At 30.9% G+C, this 13,475-nt stretch overlaps 1 non-coding gene across 1 annotated transcript; it reads right to left on the bottom strand.

Annotated features, from left to right (window-relative positions):
* Window positions 1-3,017: 3,017 nt before the first annotated feature.
* On the bottom strand, window positions 3,018-3,099 carry TRNAS-GCU. The gene has a single exon. It is a non-coding gene; the product is annotated as a tRNA-Ser (tRNA).
* Window positions 3,100-13,475: the final 10,376 nt, after the last annotated feature.

Below are 13,475 nucleotides of genomic sequence, written 5' to 3'. Positions count from 1 at the left end.
GTTAAAATTTGATAGAATTAAATTATCACATTTTTGTCATCTTATTTGTTGCATAAATTGAATTTTTCTTATTATTTATAAAAAGTGTATTAATTAGTTTAATTGGGTTAATTTAGAAAAAAAGTTTAATTAAACCCTATTCACCCCCTCTAGGGTTGCCATATCAATCCAACATATGCATCAATCATAGTGTGTAACCGGAAGGCCCACAAATCAGTCGTAAACATGAATCTCGAAGGAACATGCATTAGTCATAGTGTGTAACCCGAAGGTCTACTAATCAGTCATAAACATGAACCCGAAGGAACATGCATAAGTCATAATGTGTAACCCGAAGATCCGCAAATCAGTAGTAAACATAAACCCAAAGGAATATGCATAAGTCATAATTTGTAACCCGAAGGTCAACAAATCAGTCACAAACATGAATCCGAAGCAACATGCATCAGTCATAATGTGCACATATACAACCAAAAGTATACGCATGTCCAGATAAGAAAAGCTAACAGGAACCCTATAACTTAGCATGCATCAGTTTTCATATAACTCTTGTGTTATATTTTACGCTCGTTTATCTTAGGGGTAAATTTTCTATATATCCTCAGTCAACAGTACATTCATCTTGGTCAAAACAGTCCAATCCAGTCAATCAATGCCATTAAATCATGTAGTTCAATCAGTTATAAATTATCAGTTCAATTTGTATAGAATAATTAGTTAAATCAGTCTTAACAATCTCAAGAAATAGTCCAAGTAGTTTTAAGTAAGCAGTCCAAGTAGTCTTAAGTAAACAGTCCAAGTGGTAGGGACGACTGGTTCGATGGCGAACAAGTAGAAAGTCACTTACCTCAAGTTTTAGTCAATACGAGCTCAAATAACCTTAACTTTTATTTGCCCAAAAGATCACGAACCAAGTCCTAAGTGATAAACAAAAGTTAGGATTTCTAAAATAAGGCCAAAATTCCCAATCACCTAATTTACATCATCCATTAATGCTAAATATTTACCGTTTCAAGGTCCAATTACTTACCCGAATTGATCTCAAATTTGGTGAGCAATGCCTCAAAATATTTCGATTCTTAAATCAAACCCTATACCAAAAATCAAAATTAATTTCATCATTTAGGACATAATTCCAATCACAACTTAACCCGAATATCTCCAAACAACTTACCCAACATGTCGTTTAATCCCAAAACCACTTTGAAGCTTCAAAATCAACACAATCCAACAACTATATCACCACAATCAACTTTTAACTTTAATGGACAACAACTTTAGACCTTTTAATCCAACCTCCAAAAATCACAATTAAAACAAAAGTTAAGTCTACACTTAGTGAGTATCCAAAAATTATCAACAAAGACCCCAAACCTTACAGAAAAAAAAAGGCGCTTAACAATTTTAATCTTATCGAAAAGCACCCTTAGTGATTGTAAAGCCCAGTTTCAACATCAAAACAATATGGGTGAGCCAAAACTTAAACCAAAATTTGATGGATATTCAAGATCTTCCAAGAAAACCCATAAAACACCAAATAATTTACCCAAGATATCAATTCCGGTGACAATGGCGCCAGCGGCGGTGGCAACCATAAACAGGCGGTGGATGTTGTTGTCGGACGACATAAATTGTTTAGGCTAGTGGTTGGTAGTGGGGGGTCTTGCATGAGGAGGGTTTGCGAGAGTGAGAGAGAATGGGAATTTCTAGTTTTACATATTCTATTTAGCAACGATTACGGACAACCATAGCTTCACACAACAATCCAATCATTCAAAATGAAACCCTTATATGCCCCAAAATGACCAAATTTCAGCATGATCCAAGAGTTTAAACTCCGACAATAGACAACTTGTCGCTGAAAAATCGAATTGCTCACTCTTCGATTTTTTGCCTCTTTTCACTCTCCTTTAATTTCAAAAAATCTCAAATTCTTTCATTTTTTTAAAAAAAAAATAAAAATATAAATAAAATATTTTATCACAATATCTCCAAAAATTCTAAAGATTCTATTAAATTAATAATTAAATTAACTTCTCAAATTACCTTAATTTAGGTTTCAAAAACCAAATTATATGACATAAAATCCATCAATTTAATACAAATTAAATCCTTTCAAATATTTAAATCAATTTTAAAACCACATAAAATTAATTATATTTTAAGTTGGCTCCAATATCAAAATCAAAGGGAGACAAAATTCAATATTTTAAGATAATGAGTTCGAATATCTAATCAATTAAATTCAATTTAACCTATAAAAGCTTTTCAATTATTTCATAATCCCAATTTCTAAAAATGAAAAAGAAATTAAAACTCAATAATTTTATATAATTAACTTAAATTTTTCTAAAATTTGGGAGGTTAAATGTTTAATCTTTAGAACATAGAACCTATATCCATATACCTATCAAATAAAATTGGCAAAAAAGAAAATCAAAATTTCTCCACTTCATATATCCCAACAAAAAAAAAAGGAATCAACTATAGTTGAAAAGTGTAATTGCATTTTAGCTATGTTCTCTCGATTCTCGTTTGTATGTTATAGAAATTTGAAGGACATATTAGGAAAAAAAATCTCAATTAGATGACTTTCATTTTATCTTTTATTTAAAAATAATATTTTAAGTTTATGTAAATTTATTAAGTATAGTGTATCACCAATCAATTTAAACCTTTATCGCTAATGAAAAATTAAAATTTAGAAATATTAAAATATGAGAGATTAAAACCGAAAAAAGTAAATAATTAAAGATTAAATTAAGAAAAAGCCCATTAATCACTAAATCATATATTTAGTTTTATTATTTATGATAATTAAAAAATGAAGGCTGAGAGATGTACGTAAATTTAATTATTATATGTAAAAATTGGATAAGAAAAAGAAATGAAAATTCTATTAAAGAAATTTCTAAAAATTTTCAGTGCTGCCCCTGACACTGCCAGAATCGTTCAATACAAAAAATTAAAAAAAAAATTAAAAGGAAAAAAGGAAAAAAGGAAAAAAAAAATACATTCGTCGCCTGAGAGATTCGAACTCTCGCGGGGAAACCCCATGTACTTAGCAGGCACACGCCTTAACCACTCGGCCAAAGCGACGCTTTGGCAAGTTGACATAATTTTCTAATTAGATTTATTTTTGAGACTTTATTTTTGTTTTTATTTTATGTTTTCAAGTTGTTACCTCTTCGTTTCAAACGATTTGGAATAGAAAAAAAAATATATTTGGTTTGTTCTTTTGGTTGAACCCATACTCGTATAGTAGATGACGTGTCGACGAGATGAAGGTAGTTGAGAACATATAAGGCTTTAGACAAAATTCTGATAGAAGGTCTTTATATAGAAAATATTATCTAAAGTTTATTTTTCTTACTTTTGAGATACAAAGTTATGTATTAAGTTTTGAAATCTAAGTTCATTAATATATCCTTTTTGATATAGATAATATGACCAATTTATTTAATCTTTCATGTGACATAGTTGACCTTAAATAAGATTTAATTAATTTTACTATTTTTCAACTATAAAGTTATCTACTATTTTTGTTACATCTTTCAATTTTCTATACTTATCATTTCTGATATTATTTCATCAGTTTTATTACTTTATTTCCAATAACAAATTTATTGAGAGCACATTTTTTAGATTCAACCGATTTTCTACTCTTCTTTTCTTCTTGAGCTTTTCATATCCAAATTCATATTTTCTAGTAGACTTATAGATATTCTAAGTATGTAAATATAAATAAATCTTAGATGTTAAGGTATTGAACAATTAATAATATGAAATAATTTGTTTTAAAAAAAGGTAAAAGAATTTGAACGAAAAAAACCTGAAATTTTGAAGTATTTGAATTGAGTTAGGGAAATGATTTTAACTTTAGCAATTGATAATCAAACTTGGACTTGTGAGGCCACATAGGAAACTGGGAGGGTTTTAGTTTTGAAAAAATAAATAAAAACGGAAGAAATATGAAAAATCTTCAACTATCCCAACATAAACTTAAAGAATAAATAAATAAAATAAGAAGCATGAAAGGTCTTCAACTCTCTCATGAGATTTTTGAGGGAGTTATATCAATGGTTGAGTTTTTTAAGGAAATTTAAAAGGAATTATGAATAAAAAAATAAAAGATTAATACATTTGAAATGTCACGAAATCAAAATTGAGAGAGTTTATGAGCCAATTCATTATGGATTTTTTTAATAGTCTGTATTTCAATATTATAAGAAAAATTTTAAGAAAAGTAATAAGTATATTAATTTATATTTTAAATTTAATTTAATTAAACTCAAATTAAATATATACCAATATTATAATACATATATATGCAAGATATAAGACCTTTCGAAAACGGGGGCCTTAGATGATTGTCTCACTTGCCTATAGCTTAAGTCGTTCCTAGGTACGACAAGATCAATAGTAAATGTTTTAACTTAATGTTTTGGTTTATATTTGGTTGTTGATAAAGTTGGTGAAAGAATCGTACAAATGAAAGAAAAGTAAGAGTATCAATATGAAAAAATGAGAGTATATATATAAGTTGTTTTAAAATTGTTTATATAAGCTTTATATAAATTTATCACTATACTAATTGTATGAGCAATTTTATGAGTAAGTTTAAACTTTTTTTTTAAAAGGTTAAATGTATTAATGTAACTTTTGAAACTTTTTTTTTTTTGAGTAATTATCTCAATTTAATTTATTAAATAAATGTAAAAATTGGCATGGTTACAAATTCCAATATTTGTGGGAAGAACTTCTACTTCAACTTATGAGAAAATGTCAGAAGACTCAGATGGAACTCAGGTCAATGAGAGCCTATACAGAAGCATCATTGGGGGCTTGCTTTATTTAATAACCAGCAGGCCAAACATTGTTTTTGCTATAGGTATGTGTGCCAAATATCAATTTTGTCCTAAAATTAGTCATTTGTTTAGTGCAAAAAGGATAATCAAGTACATAAATAGCACAAGCAAATATGGTTTATTGTATATGTTTGACACAGGTAACTCATTAGTTGGCTACTGTGATGCTGATTGGGCAGGTAACTCAGAGGATAGAAAGATGACTTCTGGAGGTTGTTTCTACTTGGACAACAACTTGATTTCATGGTTCAGTAAGAAACAAAAAATTGTGTTTCCTTGTCGACGACTGAAACTGAATACATTCCAGTCGGGAGTAGTTGTACTCAAATGATCTGGATCAAGCAAATGTTACTGGAGTATGATGTCTCATAAGATGTCATGACTATTTACTGTGACAACATAAGTGCGATTAATATAGCAAAAAATTCAATTCAACATAGTCATACTAGACATATTGATGTCAGACACTACTTTATTCGTGACCTTGTGGAAAATAAGCAGATCAAGTTAGAGCATTTCAACACTAAAAATCAATTAACAAACATTTTTACCGAGACGTTAGAGGCTGATCGTTTTGAGGCTCTGAGGGCAGTTTTAGGTTTTTGTGTCGTGAAGGCATAGTAATAAAATTCATGGACCATTCAGCTGAGGATCTCGGCCTATCAAGCATGCAAGTCCATAAAATTATTGGTGCAAATAACTTCCTTAATTACGGTTGTTGAGAGTTCAAGGAAGTCTAAATGTATTTTATTTTCAAATTACTTTTTGAATTTGAATTGTTTGTAGTTTAATCGTGGTAGATCATTTCATTGTGTCGTAGGTTTGTTCTTCTCTCAACCGTCACTTTACAAAATTTGTTTTTTGCTTGTCATAATAAGCCCTTCTCTAATGGTGAGTACTTATCAAGGAACTCACACTTCTGATGAAAAAATGGTGAGGTACAAAGAGAAGGCTTTCACTTGTGCCTAAGAATGTTCCTCCCACTTTAACCAACAAATATGGAGTTTGTGTGCGTGGACTCCCTGCTCAACATAATGAAATCAGAGTTCTTCCTCCCTCAGGGAAGCGAAGACGCTCTAGGGCAGGGACGAAACCAAAGGAAAAGAAAAAGTAAGCTCCTCTGCCTTGACATTATCTGATCTGATTAGTCCTGGGAGAGAAATCCGTCCAAATATTGAAAATTTTGAAGGAAACCATTGAAGGTTCTTGAACGGAACACGGGATCGGACCCAATCCCAAAATTTACAGAACAATAATTTCACATGAAGAAATAGAATGATCATGCATTTAAATTGAAAAATAAATCATGCTTATGAAAAAGAGATAAAGATAGAGAGAAAATAGAACTAAACCTTGAAGATCAATTTCTTCACGTTTTCTCTTCTCCAAAAAGTCACGAACTCGAAAACCCACTATGGACACCACCACTTGATTTCCTTCGTATTCTTAGGATGAGAATCCAGGAGTTGTGGGCTTTGGCTATTTTGATGAGAAAAAGTATTTTTAGAGATTTGAGAGAACAGGGAGAGAGTAAAAAACCAAATCTAGAAAAATCACACTCACAGAACTTTTCTTTCTATTCTCTGGATGAAGAAGGAAGAAAATCAAGCAGAAAACTACTTTCCTCCCCTCTTCCCACATAGTAAAGAGAAAAGGGGGAGGGAGTTATAATTCCCTCCCTAAAATCGTTTTAAAAAATAAAATAATAAATAAAAATAATTTTAATAAAACTTTAATATATATATATATATATATATATGATAACTAATTTATCATATAATATATATTAAACTATATGTTATATCAAATATAACATATAACCTATAATTTAGTATTGTATCAAATACAATATAACCTATAATTTAGATCTCTCAACCACGATATTTAATATAAATCTCATTTATATTAAATTTGATTAGATGAACCTAATTCACATAATTTATATTTGAATCATATTCAAATATTTATTTCCTCTCAAACAAACTGTATATTGTAATGTATCAAATACATTATAGTAATTGTATCATATATAATTAAAATAACTTAATTATATCACATATAATTAATTTCCTCAATTAATTTGAACAATTCAAATTAATCCAAAAACTGATTCTCATTAATTCTGATTGAGCTACAGAGAGGACCTCATGGACCAGTAGCTTGAAGCTTCAACGGTATGTGAATAGTTAACTAAACTCTTTAATTAAATTATTCACCATCCATTAACTGTCGGACACTTCACTAAAGACCTACAGCTGCACTCTTCGCACTACATATATATTTCTATATCCATTGGATATAACCAGTCAACAGTACAATGACCCTTCATAAATTATTCGCAAGTACAGCTAGGCCAAAATTATCTTTTGCCCCTATAGTTACATCTAACTCCTTAAGTACCATTGACCCCTCTAATGAACAATAAATCATAGTCCAACTATGAAAAAACCCTCTCGGCTAGGAGAGGGTGTGGTGCCACATTGTTCAAGTCCTAGAATCAGCCCTTAAGGGAGCAATTTATCAATTTTCCCCGATGTTGGGGAAATAATGAATTCCTTCTTATGTAGCTGTGTTCCCAACTCTCCAATCAGACGAACCATCAAAATGGTAGGCTTATTGAGTTAGTGATCTGGCATTCTCACCGATACAAATAAAAGGACTACCTTCATATGCAAAAGTTCACAACTCACTCAGGATTTATATCATGTTACCTGTGGTCATCCTGGTGAAATGTAAGTCTCTATTATGAACGACGTTATATAATGAGACTAAATATTTTGTGGTTCAATCTTATACAAACTCCTTTGTATTGAATATGTCCACTCACATGTTTCCACATGAATGATCAAGGTCAGATCATTTGTAGCACTTTACAACAATTATAACATCTATAAAACGGGCCATACTCGCAGTGTCACTAGGATAAGATATCCAGCCTTATCCATCTACTGCAAACCATTTAGATTATCACTTAAACATGATCCACTCGTATGTCTCTACATACATGTTTAAGCTACAAGATAACCTAGGATGTTAGTGAAGGAATCTCGACACGAGGAGATCCTTGAGTGGAAGCGGATTGTCCAAATTTCATTAATTATTGAATACAAAATTTATAGTAAACATACAAGAGATATGCATTTAAAATTAAATTACAACATGCTTTTACAAAGAAAATAGGTTTCAAGAAACCTCACCTTTGAAGACTCTTTCTTCAAGTACTCCTTCGTACTAGCCACGAACAGAACTTCTTCTTCACACATGGACACTACCAAGCAAGAACCCTCTATATTCTCTTTTGGGATTAAAGGATTCAAGCAGGAGTTATGGGCTTTGCTTGAATCCTTAGAAGAGGGAAGGAGAAGAAGAGGATGAGAGGGAAGATTTCTCAGAGAAATTTTCTCTGTATGAATTTCAATCGATCAAGAAGATTATCATCTCAACTTCTTTTATCACTTGTTAGTTTTCTTTGAGAGAATATGGGGAGGGAGTTATAACTTTTTCCCTTTTATTAATTTCAAATAAATTAATAAAAAAGAATATATAATAATTACTTTATTATATATACATTATATGTTATATCAAATATAACATATAGCCTATAGTTTTATATTTCATCAAATACAACATAAACTATAGATTTTATTCTCTCTTAACTATACATGACATTTACTGTAAATCACATTTATATTAAATCCATTTATATGAATCTCATCCATATAAATGATATTTGGATCATATCCAAATATTTTAATTCCTCTCAGTATAAATCATATTTATATTTAATTATATGAGTCTCATTCATATAATTGGTATTTGAATCATATTCAAATTCCTTTCATAATGTATCAAATACATTATAATTAATTATATCATATATAATTAATTCCCTCAATTAATTTGAACACTTCAAAAGAATCCAAAGATTAAATCCCTGTTGAGCTATAGTGGGACCTTATGGACCTGTAGATTGAAGCTCCAACGGTACTTGAATAATTAATTAAACTCTTTAATTAAATTACCCAATATCCATTAACTGTCAGTCACTTCACTAAAGATCGATAGCTGCACTCTTCGCACTACAGATAAATTTCTGTGTACATTGGATATAACCAATCAACAGTGCAATGACCCTTCACAAATTGCTCGTAAGTACAGCTGGGCCAAAATACCGTTTTTCTCCTGTAGTTACATTTAACTTCTTAAGTACCATCGATTCCTCTAATGAACAATAAGCCATAGTTCCACTATGACCAAGTCCTCTCGGTCTAGGAGAGAGAGTGGCCACTATGTTTAAGACCTAGAATCAGCCCTTAAGGGAGCAATTTATCTACTTACCCCTGCATCGGGGAAGGAGTGAATTTCATCTTATATAGTTGAGTCTTCAACTCTTCAGTCAAACGAATACCCAAAATAGTAGGCTTATTGAGTTGGCAATTGATGCGTTATTTTATGAGATGAAATTATGGATGAAATGCGGTGATGAAAAATGTGTTGAGCAATCAAGCTTTCTCAGTGGAATCCAAGTATAAACCCCATTGAGTTTCCTAGTAAGTCTGAGGTCGAACTCAGGGACTTGGGAAAACAATATGCGGTGATAATTTTTCACAAAAACCTTGCGGTAACCGGTAACTCAAATAGTTGTTTAGTGTTGTTGGTTGCGGTAATGAAATAAATAAATGCGGCGGATTTGAAAAGAGTTTGATTATGCGATAGATGCATTGAGTATGCAGATGAATGAGTTGAGAAGGTCTTAAACTAACGTTACCTGGGAATGCGTTAGACTATGCGATCATGCTATACCCATGAACAACAAGTCATTTTCCAATACAAATACGGTGCTCCTAAGTCTATGACGCATGGTTGAATGCAAAAGTGCCCATAGAGCGTATTCTTAAGTCTCTACTCTTTTCCTATGCGATGATGCAAGATACACACAAAGACAAGGTAATCGCACACAATCATATCCTATCTCTAGGATGCATGTGATGCGTTAATAGCAAATAATGCTTATTCCTAAACTCCTATCTCTTGATTATGCATTCTAATCTGACTCTCTCGAGCCTAGATTCTAACCTGACTTTTCAAGCCTAGATCTTGCCCTTAGACTACCCTCCCGAGTATCTCTAATGGACGAATGAAACATACATAATAAAAGATAAGCGCATAGAATGAAGATCCCCAGTTATGCTAGCTAAGTGCTTCTCAACCCATTCAACAGATTTAGCTACTCATGCATAATAAACAAAGAGTTAACAGATATAAAGAAGTAAATTCTATTTCTATAAATGAGTTTGAATACAAAATAACAATGGAAGATAAAGGTAGAGAGCCTGTTAGCAATCCCTTGCTGCCCAAGGCTTTTACACTGGCATCTCTATTCGGTTCAAAAGATATTCCTGCTTTCATAGAAGCTGGCCCTCTCTCTGATCTTGATGCTTCTGGCACTCTCCCGAGCTCACCGGAACGATCTATCGGCACAATCTCCTTCTCTCGCTTCCGCCTTAAAATAAAAGAAAATCTAAGAATAAGGCTAAACTATGAACAAAAACTTGCTGAACTAGCTGAACAGCAGAACCCCTTTTCTGAAGGATGCCTTTGGTATTTATAGAGCTTCGGGGTGAAAGGTAGCTTCTCTCTTATGATTGCATATATAGGATGGCTTTAATTTTCTGACTGATGCACCGAATATTTGTCACCGAAAAGCTTAGTGTACTTTGTTATCGTTAGCGGCTTGTCAACTTAATTCGGATTCGACCGTCATCAGCTTTCTGTCCCATCGTGATTAATTATGCCTTTCACCCAGATGTACCCACCAAGTTGCGCCGGCTCTATGTGACAATCCTTCTTGAGTAGATGTTTGCGAGCACAAATCCTTGCGGTAATGTTGTGTTCGACCGTTGATTTCTTGTGATCGCACTTTTCGCCTTGCGTCAACGCATATTCTGCATAAAAATATAAAAATTAACTATTTCTATGCGATGAATGCATGCGACCGCAATGTTATGAACTTAATATTTTTTGGACGCAATCTAACATATTTTATCAACTCAAGCCAGCATTGTTTAAGAACTTAGCACTGTAATAACGTGCATTTCTGCCCGTTATCACACCCCCAAATTTAAACAATGCTTGTCCTCAAGCATAAGCTAAAGATTTCCTTTAGAAAGTCGACCGAATCTCTTTTCCTAGATTTCTCAAGGATACTTCATTCAAATCCTATACACCAAAATTTCCTTAATTCTTATTCAAGTCTCTTCCTAAAATATTTCTAAGACCTAGGGACTGCAAGTTTAACCTTAAAAGAACTTTACTAAATTCCAGGACATCGCATGATTTATTTCAAAAAGAAAACTTTTCTACCGGGGTGTCAAATGATTTTTTTATCCTTGTATATTTTTTACATTATTATTTTTTTCTGACCTTGCACTAATCCAAGTACCTCGCCTTCATTTTGGCTTGGCCCCAAGTGTGTCATGTGGACATCCAACTACGAGCAGTGCGCTCTTTCTCAAACTAAACTCATACCTACTTGGCAGCGGAGTTGCAGTCATTTATTTATGCGTTGATCCTGGCGACTTACTTTCGTTTTGGCTTGCCCCCATGTGTGTCATGCAGACATCCAACTACGGGTAAGTATCTTTCACAACTCAACTCTTATCAACATGGGTTTTCCTATTGCGTTGGTAGCGAAGTTGCAGTCATTTATATATATATGAAGCTCTACCCTCGATTCGGATGAAATTTGATTCAATTTTTATTTTACTGTATGTCTTTAAAATTTTGAATTTCACATTAAAAGATTCTCCAAAAATACAAAAAAAAAAAATTACTAAAAAATAAGAGAAGAAACAGAAGTTGGGGGAAATGGAAAAAAAAAAAAAAGATTTAGCCTTAAATTCGTGGCTAGGAAATAGTGGGCCTCGTCCACGATTTAGCCTTAAATTGTGGACAGGATACACATTTATTTGCTGATTTGAAACTCGTGGACCCCGTCTATGATTTCACAATCTTATTTTTATTAATAGTTTCAATCCAATCCTATTTTTGACAATAAATATTAAAATAACATTATTTTAAAAAAATGTGGGTAAATGAGAGTGCAATAAATTAGTTAGAATATAAATGTCAAAAGACACTACCTATGCAGCTGAAAAAAAAGGAAAGAAAGAGAGGGATGTAATGTAATAAAAAATTGAATGTAACATCTACCATTTATAGAGGAAATAAATCATGCAGAGTTAAAATTTTAGATTCAAATCTTATTTAATTTTGGGTCCGTTTGGATTGACTCGAGAAAAAAATATTTTTTCAAAAAAATATTTTTATTTAAACATTTTTTATAAAAATGATTGAGTGATTGTCAAACACTCCATTTTTTTTAAATGACTTATTTTTTAAATTAAATACTTGAAAATACATTCCAAACATATTTTTTTTATCTTAAATAATCTCGAGGGAAGAAAATCAAAAGTAAAACAAGCGTTTTAACATAACATGAATCAAGTGTATATGTTATTTTGAAATTAATAAATTGTTTAATCGTTCTTACATAGATTACCTATATACATAAATTATCTAACATATCTTTATAACAATCAAATAAAACAGACAAGTTTCAAAATTTTAACTTCTTTTTATAGTTCTGTTTTATTTTTTAACATATCATTATATTTGTTTCTGAAAAGCATTAATTAATTTATGATCAGTAGTTAAATTCCAATGTTATAATTTAAATTTTAATATAATAATAGAAAAATTTTAATAAATAGAAAATTCTAAAAAATATTTGTCAAAAAATGCTTTATATTTTTGGAATTTTTTTGCTATAAAGTGTAAATACTTTTAAATAATTTTTTATATTTAAAAAGACTCCAAGATTTATTTTCATATATTAATTAATTTAAATTAATTAGTTTTAATAATATATAAAATAAAAGAACAAATTATTGTATTAGAAAAGGAAAGTGGCCGAAAATCAAGAAAACCCACATTTTTCATATTAGTATATTCATGGGTATAAAGGATGCATGTAAATAGTTTATTCTCATATCTAAAGCTTCAAAACTAATACCAAATAAGGGGATGGGCATCTATTACCTATTCCTACCTTATTCCCATCTCATTTCCCTCAATCTAAACGTGTCCTAAGAAATTCTTAATCTTATTTACCATCCATCATCCATCTTCAATGTACAAACAACTAAAATATAAGAGATATTTAAATTTTGTATTTTTTTTTTGTATATGCAACATCCAAGTTTCAAATAAATTAAAATTAACTAATTGTTTTAAAGGCATTATTCCTAAACTTTCATGAGAATAACAATTTAGTCCTTAAATTTTAGTTTGTAATGATTTAGTCATTGAATTGTCAATTTGGTACAATTTAGTCCCTAAACTTTAGTGTGTAACAATTTCGTCCTTGTACTTTTAAATTCATAACAATTTAGTCCCTTACGTAAATAAATTTATTAAAATTAGATGTCAAATTTTATTCTTTTATGATGCCGATTTTGTATTTTATAAAAAATATTGAATCTCTAATTAGTTTATCGATTTATTTAGGCAAGAAATCTCATTATATCTTCACATTAATTTCTACGG

The sequence above is a fragment of the Benincasa hispida genome, chromosome 2 (assembly GCF_009727055.1).
Source record: "Benincasa hispida cultivar B227 chromosome 2, ASM972705v1, whole genome shotgun sequence".
In the NCBI taxonomy this organism is placed as follows: domain Eukaryota; kingdom Viridiplantae; phylum Streptophyta; class Magnoliopsida; order Cucurbitales; family Cucurbitaceae; genus Benincasa; species Benincasa hispida.
This window is presented reverse-complemented; position numbering and strand designations above follow the sequence as displayed.